We start from the raw sequence: 13,263 nt of genomic DNA, 5'->3' as shown, positions 1-13,263 counted from the left end.
GAACTTTTGTGCTCTTACACACTCTGTTTTACTGAGTAGTATGCTATAGTTTTTTTGTGAACACAACCATTACTTTGAGAAGATATTGAGAGTTGAAATTTTTTTGGGTCATGGTTTTGCTGTGAAATGGGGCTCTTATATTTCCCACAGTAAACAACAGATTATTCATATGAAATTTTTGGCTCTTACACACTCTGTTATGCTGTGTAGTATGCTATAGTTTTTTTGAGTACAGAACCATTATATGAGAAGATATTGAGAGTTCAAATTTTTTTGGGTCATGGTTTTGCTGTGAAATTGGGCCCTTATAACTCCCACAGTAAGCAACAGATTATTCGTATGACCTTTTGTGCTCTTACACACTCTGTTTTACTGAGTAGTATGCTATAGTTTTTTTGAGTACAGAACCATTATATGAGAAGATATTGAGAGTTGAAATTTTTTTGGGTCATGCTTTTGCTGTGAAATGGGGCCCTTATAGCTCCCACAGTAAACAACAGATTATTCGTATGAACTTTTGTGCTCCTACACACTCTGTTTTACTGAGTAGTATGCTATAGTTTTTTTGAGTACAGAACCATTAGTTGAAAAGATATTGAGAGTTGAAATATTTTTGGGTCATGGTTTTGCTATGAAATGGGGCCCTTATAACTCCCACAGTAAACAACAGATTATTTGTATGAAAATTTGTGCTCTTACATACTCTATTTTATTGAGTCGTATGCTATAGTTATCTTGAGTACAGAACCATTAGTTAAGAAGATATTCGGAGTTCTAATTTTTTTGGGTCATGGTTTTGCTGTGAAATGGGGCCCTTATAACTCCCACAGTAAGCAACAGATTATTCGTATGAACTTTTGTGCTCTTACACACTCTGTTTTACTGTGTAGTATGCTATAGTTTTTTTGTGAACACAACCATTAGTTTGAGAAGATATTGAGAGTTGAAATTTTTTTGGGTTATGGTTTTGCTGTGTATCGAGGCCCTTATAATTCCCACAGTAAACAACAGATTATTCGTATGAAATTTTGGGCTCTTACACACTCTGTTTTACTGTGTAGTATGCTATAGTTTTTTTGTGAACACAACCATTAGTTGAGAAGATATTGAGAGTTGTAATTTTTTTGGGTCATGGTTTTGCTGTGAAATGGGGCTCTTATAACTCCCACAGTAAACAACAGATTATTCGTATGAAATTTTGGGCTCTTACACAGTCTGTTTTACTGTGTAGTATGCTATAGTTTTTTTGAGTACAGAACCATTAGTTGAGAAGATATTGGGAGTTTAAATTTTTTTGGGTCATGGTTTTGCTGTGAAATGGGGCCCTTATAACTCCCACAGTAAACAACAGATTATTCGTATGAACTTTTGTGCTCTTACACACTCTGTTTTACTGAGTAGTATGCTATAGTTTTTTTGTGAACACAACCATTAGTTGAGAAGATATTGAGAGTTGTAATTTTTTTGGGTCATGGTTTTGCTGTGAAATGGGGCTCTTATAACTCCCACAGTAAACAACAGATTATTCGTATGCACTTTTGTGCTCTTACACACTCTGTTTTACTGAGTAGTATGCTATAGTTTTTTGTGATCACAACCATTAGTTGAGAAGATATTGAGAGTTGAAATTTTTTTGGGTCATGGTTTTGCTGTGAAATGGGGCCCTTACAACTCCCACAGTAAACAACAGATTATTCGTATGAAATTTTGGGCTCTTACACACTCTGTTTTACTGAGTATTATGCTATAGTTTTTTTGAGTACAGAACCATTAGTTGATAAGATATTGAGAGTTGAAATTTTTTTGGTCATGGTTTTGCTATGAAATGGGGCCCTTATAACTCCCACAGTAAACAACAGGTTATTCGTATGAAATTTTGTGCTCTTACAGACTCTATTTTATTGAGTAGTATGCTATAGTTTTCTTGAGTACAGAACCATTAGTTGAGAAGATATTGAGAGTTGAAATTTTTTTGGGTCATGGTTTTGCTGTGAATTTGGGCCTTATAATTCCCACAGTAAACAACAGATTATTCGTATGAACTTTTGTGCTCTTACACACTCTTTTTTACTGAGTAGTATGCTATAGTTTTTTTGAGTACAGAACCATTATATGAGAAGATATTGAAAGTTCAAATTTTTTTGGGTCATGGTTTTGATGTGAAATGGGGCCCTTATAACTCCCACAGTAAGCAACAGATTATTCGTATGACCTTTTGTGCTCTTACACACTCTGTTTTACTGAGTAGTATGCTATAGTTTTCTTGAGTACAGAACCATTAGTTGAGAAGATATTGGGAGTTGAAATTTTTTTGGGTCATGGTTTTGCTGTGAAATGGGGACCTTATAACTCCCACAGTAAACAACAGATTATTCGTATGAACTTTTGTGCTCTTACACACTCTGTTTTACTGAGTAGTATGCTATAGTTTTTTTGTGAACACAACCATTACTTTGAGAAGATATTGAGAGTTGAAATTTTTTTGGGTCATGGTTTTGCTGTGAAATGGGGCTCTTATATTTCCCACAGTAAACAACAGATTATTCATATGAAATTTTTGGCTCTTACACACTCTGTTATGCTGTGTAGTATGCTATAGTTTTTTTGAGTACAGAACCATTATATGAGAAGATATTGAGAGTTCAAATTTTTTTGGGTCATGGTTTTGCTGTGAAATTGGGCCCTTATAACTCCCACAGTAAGCAACAGATTATTCGTATGACCTTTTGTGCTCTTACACACTCTGTTTTACTGAGTAGTATGCTATAGTTTTTTTGAGTACAGAACCATTATATGAGAAGATATTGAGAGTTGAAATTTTTTTGGGTCATGCTTTTGCTGTGAAATGGGGCCCTTATAGCTCCCACAGTAAACAACAGATTATTCGTATGAACTTTTGTGCTCCTACACACTCTGTTTTACTGAGTAGTATGCTATAGTTTTTTTGAGTACAGAACCATTAGTTGAAAAGATATTGAGAGTTGAAATATTTTTGGGTCATGGTTTTGCTATGAAATGGGGCCCTTATAACTCCCACAGTAAACAACAGATTATTTGTATGAAAATTTGTGCTCTTACATACTCTATTTTATTGAGTCGTATGCTATAGTTATCTTGAGTACAGAACCATTAGTTAAGAAGATATTCGGAGTTCTAATTTTTTTGGGTCATGGTTTTGCTGTGAAATGGGGCCCTTATAACTCCCACAGTAAGCAACAGATTATTCGTATGAACTTTTGTGCTCTTACACACTCTGTTTTACTGTGTAGTATGCTATAGTTTTTTTGTGAACACAACCATTAGTTTGAGAAGATATTGAGAGTTGAAATTTTTTTGGGTTATGGTTTTGCTGTGTATCGAGGCCCTTATAACTCCCACAGTAAACAACAGATTATTCGTATGAACTTTTGTGCTCTTACACACTCTGTTTTACTGAGTAGTATGCTATAGTTTTTTTGTGAACACAACCATTAGTTGAGAAGATATTGAGAGTTGTAATTTTTTTGGGTCATGGTTTTGCTGTGAAATGGGGCTCTTATAACTCCCACAGTAAACAACAGATTATTCGTATGCACTTTTGTGCTCTTACACACTCTGTTTTACTGAGTAGTATGCTATAGTTTTTTGTGATCACAACCATTAGTTGAGAAGATATTGAGAGTTGAAATTTTTTTGGGTCATGGTTTTGCTGTGAAATGGGGCCCTTACAACTCCCACAGTAAACAACAGATTATTCGTATGAAATTTTGGGCTCTTACACACTCTGTTTTACTGAGTATTATGCTATAGTTTTTTTGAGTACAGAACCATTAGTTGATAAGATATTGAGAGTTGAAATTTTTTTGGTCATGGTTTTGCTATGAAATGGGGCCCTTATAACTCCCACAGTAAACAACAGGTTATTCGTATGAAATTTTGTGCTCTTACAGACTCTATTTTATTGAGTAGTATGCTATAGTTTTCTTGAGTACAGAACCATTAGTTGAGAAGATATTGAGAGTTGAAATTTTTTTGGGTCATGGTTTTGCTGTGAATTTGGGCCTTATAATTCCCACAGTAAACAACAGATTATTCGTATGAACTTTTGTGCTCTTACACACTCTTTTTTACTGAGTAGTATGCTATAGTTTTTTTGAGTACAGAACCATTACTTGAGAAGTTATTGAGAGTTGAAATTTTTTTGGGTCTTGGTTTTGCTGTGAAATTGGGCCCTTATAATTCCCACTATAAACAACAGATTATTCGTATGAAATTTTGGGCTTTTACACACACTGTTTTACTGTGTAGCATGCTATAGTTTTCTTGTGTACAGATCCATTACTTGTGAAGATATTGAGAGTTGAAAATATTTTGGGTCATGGTTTTGCTGCGAAATTGGGCCGTTATAATTCCCACTGTAAACAACAGATTATTCGCATGAAATTTTGAGCTCTTACACACTATATTTTACTGAGTAGTATGCTATAGTTTTCTTGTGTACAGATCCATTACTTGAGAAGATATTGTTGAAGAGAGAGTTGGCACATGTATGAATTAATAGAAAATATAAAGCAATTGTTGTGTGGGGTCTTGCTACAGAGGCATGTCCAGAGAGGTAATCATTTGGGAAAAAAGACGCAATTTTATTGGCTAGAGTGTGACGTAATTGTGGTGGGGGATAATGCTAGAAACTAGCTGATAGGATATTCCAAGTGTTAGTTAGCGTTTAATTTTCAGTGAGTGTAGGTCGCGGCATCAGCAGAGGACGCAGTCCAGGTGAAAGGGGTAAGTAAATAAATTTTTCTATTACCTAAAGTGAGGTTATCCATTTTTATTTAAGTTGAATATTTTTGTGATAGTGGGGGCAATTTAAATTAAAAAAAAAAACATTTTTGGTAAGGGGGTTTGATTTTTAAAATAATAATTCCAAGGTAAAACATAAGAGAACATTCAAAACTAGAGTAAGCGAGAGTATGTGGCCTACTGGTGAAGATGACGTGTCTTCTAACACGAAGGTTGTAGGATCGAATCTCAGGTAAGAAATAAATAAAAAAAAATGCACCCTCCCATCTATCAGTTGGCGAGGGGGTGGAGGTATGTTTTATTAGCTGGTATGTGGTCCGCCATCTTGAGTACTGCAGGTGGTATGAAGCCTACCATATTGACGTCATCAGCTAATACGAAGTCCACCATCTTGTGTACTACAGCGGTTAAGCCATCTTGTAGGAGGATTGACAGGCCAATGAATTTGTCGACTGAGATGTTGGGTAAAGGTAGGTGTCATGTAAGTAAGGCTGGGTGTGGGGTGAAGGTGGTGTCGTTGAATTCGCCGAATTATGGATTAAGGGGGGAAGGGGCGTGGCTTAAAGCCCTCATCCAAGTTCCTGATTGGGCGAATAAGAAGGATGGGGTAGGGTGGTAGTGTCGTCGAATTCGCTTATTGGTCGATTAGGAAGGGGTGGGGGTAAAGGTGATGTCGTCGAAATCGATGATTGCCTGGGAGGGCAGCCATCTTGCACATTTTAGTTGCGCCGTGCCTCGTCAAACTAGATGATTGTGTGAGGGTGGGGTTATGCTATAGCCTCGCCGAATTTGATGATTGGTCAATAAGGAGAGGGCGTGGCTTAAACCCTCGTCCAATTCGATGAATTATCAATAAGGATTGGTGCGGTAGGGGGCGTAGCCCTCGTCCAATTTGATGATTAGCCAATACGGATGTGTGGGGTAGGTGTGGGCGGAGTGGGGATGGCGGCCATCTTGCACAAAAAAGGTGCACAGTTTTGGTGCGCCAGAATCGGCATTTCCCTACTACTGTTGGTCCATCACTTTTATTTGGAAACATATTTCATTTTATTTTAGGAGGAAAAGTCGTCAGGACGGAGATTCTGGTGGGTGGAGGGCGAGTTAATCATGTTCCTTTTTCCAGGTTAAAATGGGTGTTGGTTTATTAAGTGTTACTACTACCGCAAAGGCAAGCAATAGTAATTATTACAAATGGATACATGGAAATAATTATTTAAATATGCAAGAGATTGTGAGTTTGTTTGTAGAGTTTGTTGGAGCGCTAGAAAACATTATGCAACAGACTGCAATGGTTCTATAATCCCAATAGAATTTGTCACAATTCCAGGTATTGTGTGTTATTGATCAGTCCCAAGAAAGGCTAATAATTGTGGCGGGAGATAAGCCGTTGTTGAAGCGTACATAATGACTGGGCGTTACACTGCAGCCTCGTAAGTTAAACAATTCATTAACCAAATTACTAAACTAAAATGTTTGACACAAAAGTTACCTTTGATCGACCATATATTTATTTATTTATTCCTTTAATTATTACCCTAAGTGGAAGTATTTCATTCATGCAGATTTTCCATTTTGAGGAAATACCTCAAATAAAGTTTTGAGATCCCCTGAACACGAAAATGTAGTTTTTATTATACAAAAAGCTCTCCAAAGATGAGTGTGACTTATCTTAGTACAATATCGCTATAAGTTATTAAAACATTTTAATCGCTAAATTACAGTCTTATCGCTGGGTGGGGCTCCCCAAATAGAATTATAGTTATAGCTTACTGTGATTTTACAATTTTTTGAAATATTTTACCCACTTTCAAAGATACATACCATTTTGTAAAAACCACTTTACTGAATACATTAATTTTTTTCTGTCAAACCCAGAAATTTAATGAATTAATTTAATTCATTAAGTAGGAATTTATTTTTAAATGGTAGTTTAACAGTGTTATCTACAACGAGAGAACATCACCTTGGAGGCTGACAGAACACATGATCTCTGCTCAGTGAACTGCAGAGTACCGTTTAATAAAGCACCGTTAATTTAAAATAAAATTTAAACAAAAAGATGAAGGTGATTATGATTACAGATTAACTGGAACGCAGTCTTCTAATGCAAAATCAATTAATACAACTTTAAAATGGGCAAAAATATTGGACATCAAAGTGTCCAGGTGCTATGCACACAACATCCAGGTGTTTCAAGAAGTTGGTGCTGCCATGTACTGGGCTCTTTTAGAAAGTAGTGCAAATTTTCCTCCGCCAAATTAATATACAATTGTCGAATGGGTTTGTTCGTCAAAATGGGTTCTGACAGAAAGTTTTATTTATTTTAATGCATAATTTATTTCTAACATTGGTATAATATTGCTCTTTACGTGGCACGAATCTTAAAAAGTTGCATTAAAATCAATTACACGGAAGTGCGATTTTATTTCCTTTAATTTATTTAAATTATTTTTTCATCAAAATGTAGAGAATAGTTTACTCTATAACTGCTGTAAATCGCACTGATTTAGTCGCAATAGGTAATGAGACACAGAAGGTTAAAATTTGAAGGTTTTCAAATACTTAAATTTCAAACCTCTATATTTCTTGCCCCATTGTTCAGATTTTAATCATTTCTTCACCAAAATGTAGAGAATAGGTTACTCCATAAATCGCACTGTTTTAGTTGTAATAGCTATTGAGATATAGAAGGTTAAAATTTGAAGGTTTTCAAATTCTTTAAAATTCAAACCTCTATAAATCACTTGCTTCATTGTTCAGATTTTAATCATTTCTTCACCAAAATGTAGAGAATAGTTTGCTCCATAACTGCTATAAATCGCATTGTTTTCAAATACTTCAAGTTTCAAACCTCTATATCTCTCTTAATTTTTTTTTTTTTTTACGATTTAAGGCGCGTCAACATCTAAGGTTATTGGCCCCCGGAGCTTTTTTTCAGTGCACGGCCGGCCTCCGGACAGTGTTCTCTCGTTACAGACAACACTGTCCATCACCGGAGGAGAAGAAACTCCTAGGAAGAGAAAATCTACGGGTCAGCAGCTGGATTCGAACCCGGGACCTCCACCGGGAGTCCAGTACGCTAACCGCATAGCTAATCCCTTCCCTCTCTCTCTTCCAATTGTTCAGATTTTAATCATTTCTTCTCCAAAATGTAGAGAATAGTTTACGCTATAATTGCTATAAATCGCATTGTTTTATTCGCAATTGTGAATGAGATATAGAAGGTTAAATCTTTGAAGGTTTTCAATACTTCAAATTTCAAATCTCATTATCTCTTTTTCCATTGTTCAGTTTTTAATACTTTCTTCACCAAAATGTAGAGAGTATTTTACACAATAACAGGTATAAATCGTATTGTTTTGGTGGCAATAGCTAATGTGATGTAGAAGGTTAAAATTTTATGATTTTCAAATACTTCAAATTTCAATATTCTATATCTCTCTTCCCATTGTTCAGATTTTAATCATTTCTTCACCAAAATGTAGGAAATAGGTTACACTATAAATCGCATTGTTTTAGTGGTGTTAGTTAATGACATATAGAATGTTAAAATTTTAAGATTTTTAATGTACTTCAAATTTCAAACCTTTTTTGTAAACAACGTAGCGCCAAACGCGAGAACAGTTTTTCATGAATGAGTTGTCATTCAATTCGAAATTTTATATAAATTTACATTTTAGAAATCTCGACGCTGTGCCTCTTAAGGAGGGGAGCTTGCCCCATGCAAGTAAGGTCTTCTCTAAAACAATTATTACTAATATTTATGCAACACTTAGTCCCATTTTGATAAAATTTAGCAGGAAGTCGTGGTTAAAAGTTCCTTACGTGACTGTAAAGTGCCATCATGCTCTTACACCTACTAAGAGAAAGTACTGCATTCGTTCAAATTATCGACGCATGAACCGATTTACGTCAATGAATTGCATTCAATTCGAAAGCTTTACCTCTTTTGCCTTTTACGGAGAAGAACTGCAATCGCAGTTTAATTTTTCTTATTCTTCATAAAAGGAAGGACTGAAATCGCAGTTTAATTTTGCAATTTACGTACAAATACCTTCCAATTTTTAATCGAAACGTTTTCTCAAAAAACTTATTTTTGTGGATTCTTTGGGGACCGCAATTCTAACCATTCTTTTAAAAGATCTCTCCAGCAGTAGTTACGGTTCCGACTTAGCACCATATCAAGTTGTAATGAAAGTATTGCTTATTCCAAATTTTACGAAAATCTATAAAGCAGATACGTAACTTTGCAAAGTAGACAAAAAGGAAAATTTATCCAAAAGGTATAAAAATCTTCTTAACAAAAACTTTGTTTTAAAAGTTAAGTATAAGGGTTGATTAAACGCGAAAAGGTACACAAATCAGCAAGTGCCGATCATTTCATTGATACTCCATTGATATCATTTAAGTAATTTTACTCCATTAATTTTCAATAACATTTTTTAGAATTTATTAGATGTCACAGACCTTTATGCTGGCCAGCTCATTCATAATATTTTTTTTGTTATAATTATGATAAAATGTATATCTTCATAATTAAATAGGTACTTTATTTTAACTCTATTCCAAATTATTCTTCGGATTTATCTTTCATGCCCTTTATTCTGAGTAGTCATATATACATGCACGTTATAGTAGAAAAAGATAAAGTTAGAGTTAGGTACTGTTTAAATTTAAATCACGAATTTAAAACAACATTTCAGTCTTGAATTCGTCTTACCGAAATATTCGTGAGCACAAATAACACACAGTTAATAACGAGTAGATTATTCAACAATAATTATTCATTTCTCATTGTAATTTAATGTAATCCCTCTAATTTTACTTATAGTAAAAAACTGTAATAATTAGCTGTCCTAAAAATGTGCACAACTTATTTTTTTATATTCCAAATATATAACATTGTGGGAAGAACTCCTAGATTGAGAATGTAATTGAAGAAAACTATATTATTTACTTTAAAGTCAGATTATTACGTATTTTTAATGCTTGACTACTACATAAAGTAAAGTAACAATCAATTTAATCGAAGAATGAACTTAAGCCAAATTTTTATTTAAAAATAAAAATAAACAAAATCATTGATATATGTTGGTGTAAGCATTAAAAAAAAAATTGAATTTTTTTAGCCTCATATTTTTTTATATTTTATAACGTTTTTCTTTTTAACCTGTGATTAATACTTTGTTTATTATAAATAGATAAATAGATATAACAGTCAATCTAAGTTAAATGGTGTGCTTGCTCCTTGAACAAATATTTTGTAGATGAAAATGGCCAGCACAAGGATCTGTTACATCTAATAAATTCTAAAAAATGTAAATGAAAATTAATACACTAAAATTACTTAAATGATATTAATGAAATGTTGGGTGCTTGCTGATTTGTGTACCTTTTCGCGTTTAATCAACCCTTACATTTAACTTTTAGAACTGCAAATTTTTGTTAAGGAGTTTCTATGAGATGTCAACGGATTAGATTATTGATTTAGTTGTAGAGTAGATTTTTTTTTTTTGTGATTGATTCATTAATCCAAGGAGAAGAAAAATTATTAAAGGGAAAGAAATGTAACTGGTAGAATTCCGCGTTTGGCTACTTTTTATTTGTTAGAAAAATTCTATACAATATAGTATGAATTCCGCTCCCGAATAGGGATTACTTTACTTTACTTTTAATAGTTGCTACCAGAGCTACCAGCATAAAACTTTTTTGTTACAATAAACTTAAATCACTTTTATGTAAAATTTTTAGCTTAGTGAACAGATTTTTTTAAAAGCAATTTTCTTTAAAACGACTCCAACAATGTAGTAAATAGAGATCTAACAGTTTCCTACGAAAGTTCATTTTAAGGTAATTTCAGGAGTGAGTTAGGGGCAGGCTTAAAGGGTCATTCCAATGAAACGTATATCCTTTTAAAAAGAATTAAAATTATACAAAAATTCAATATATTAAGAAAATAGCTTGCCCAAGTGCCACTTTATTTAGTAGATTTTTCGAAATCGATTTCGATTATTTTCCATAAATACTGCAACTACAGTAGATACATATGTACTTTGAACTACTAATTTTATTTGTAAAATTTGTCCAGGAATCTAAAGGAGAAGTTGAGGTAGGTGAAGTTGTACCCTCCTCTGAAGTTTTTTTCAGTTTATTTTACAAATTGGCAGTTGGACGCTAAGCCCCGCCCGAAAAAAATAAGCTGCTAATAAACTTACGATTCCAATTTTTGCATAAAATTCAATAGTGTGAAATGTGCAACTAAAACTTCGAGGAGTCAAAATGTTAGGCCGTTGCAATTCCGACTAACAGAGCAGCATCCTCAAGTTTCCAGTAGTTTTTTAGATGATCGCCATATAGTTTCATTTTAACAATGAGTGTAACTTACGTTAGTTTAAATTTTTTTCTCAGAGAATATGATTTTAGTTTGGTTCAGAGGCAGCTGTGACTTCATGTTCCCTTAACAGTGTCAGTTTCTTTTAATGAGAAATCAACTATCTTATTAGTGCAAGTTCTAAGATATAAGAAAATTTAATTACAAGGGTTATACTGTAAGAAAGTCGTGCAAGAGTTTTCACATAGTTTTTTATCTTTTGAAAAAGGATATTGTTGACCCTTAATCTAAAATCCGTAGGATATCTTTAAAAGTAGAACGAAGTTAGGACTCAATCGTATGCCCATTGGCATGCAATGTTATGACAGCAAGAAAAAATCTGCTTCCTTGAAAACAAAATTCCAACGTGATGTCTAAGTATGATTTATTATTAGCTCGTTTATGTACAACACACACTCTTGCACAACTGCAGAAATACGCACACATGCAACAACATATACACAGATAAATATTGCTTATTTAACATTTCCGTTGAGGCCAGTTTAGGTTTTTCTGCTTTGAATATCAGTAGTTACATTCATTACAAAATACCTAATAACAGAAACCTTGATTCACAAGATCTATATATAAGCCCCATCGACCGGCCGAGCAGCTGTTCTCTAGATTGTAAACAAATCTGTTATTAAATAGATGATGATGCTATCTTTAGTTTCATCTATGAAAATTGGTTGAATTATTAAGAAACAGCAGACAGAAAATAATTAATGTATGGTTATTGAATGAATGAGAGGGGCAACTTACGCCTCTCTGCACCAATGAAGCTGTCACTTATATTCCGAAGTACTCTGTATGACATTAAGAATTAAGAACTTTTCTCATGTTGTAAATCTCGATGACCTGAATACAGTTAACAACATTGTGATATCAAAGACCCATCCGGTATTGGTTAGAACAATTTAATGCTGCTAATGCAACTTTAAAAGGAGAGACCATCAAGTGGCGTTGACTAGCGAATGAAATCCAACCATAAGTATGAATGAACATGCTGCAGAACTTGATGAGTCTTAAGACATGGTTAGATCTCCACTTTAAGGGAGAGGAAAACATATAAAGGATAGTGATGCCCAGAGTTATTCCCCAGCAGACTGCCAGCAGTATGGACGCTTGCCAACTTCTCTTTATAAAAATCCACAAGCTTCTAAGAATACTGAATAATACTGCAAGGATGAAATCTTAAGGCAGCCAATGATTAGATGGGAGATAATAATAATAAAATAAAAAAAGGCACAGCATAATTCAGCTTTGTTCAGTTCCTAAAAGGTTTTATCCCAGAAATATAAACGCTCGTCACCACACCTCTAGTGTGGATTTAAAAAAATAAAAAACATTGAGCTTAATGACATTAAAATTCTTCGTTACCCACCATAATATAGACTAATTGAACAGTCTAACTTTTGTTTCGGTCAGTAGTAGACTTTCTTCAATGCCAAATCAGCGTACTTTCAGCACTAATTTTAGTTTTGGGAACAAATGAAAAATGGCAGAGTTTCAATTTTTAGGATTAATGAAGCTGAAGGTGGACATTTCATCCGGTTTTTGGCACAAATCAGCAGTTGACAATTAATTCATTTAGATTAGACCTTAACTCTCGTCTCCCGTTATGATCCTTTGCATTAATGTGGCCAGCGTTGGCTTATTTACGGAGTTGCTGGTTAATTTTCACCCGATTATCCAGCTTTTGAAAAAATTTCATTGAACGTCGTGCCTCTTCTACAAGTTCTCTAAAGGTTTGCACGCACCAGATCCTTGATTTTCAGAATGAGAATACAAAGGTCATATTCTTAGTTTTAAATGGAAACGTATCCATTAATGTTTTCCCAAGTTTCAAGCGTAACGTAAATCGTAGCGAAACTTGTAACCTAGACTAAAACACTTGCACAGAACTAAACGAGATGTAAACAATTTGAAACCATGTGTCCCTAGGGGAATTATGACTAACGCATTACCACAAACCGATATTATTACAAACTACTTAGACTATATTAAGTAGGTTCATTGTTATTAAGTTAATTAGGATTAACTGCTAAGCTAGCCTTTGCAAAAAACATCCTCAGTCTGATTGAGGTAGGTTCGCTGAGATCCACCCCTTC

The sequence above is a fragment of the Rhodnius prolixus genome, unplaced genomic scaffold (assembly GCF_049639745.1).
Source record: "Rhodnius prolixus isolate KJV_2025 unplaced genomic scaffold, Rpr scaffold_11, whole genome shotgun sequence".
Classification (NCBI taxonomy): Eukaryota; Metazoa; Arthropoda; class Insecta; order Hemiptera; family Reduviidae; genus Rhodnius; species Rhodnius prolixus.
Note: the sequence above shows the minus strand (reverse complement) of the source record.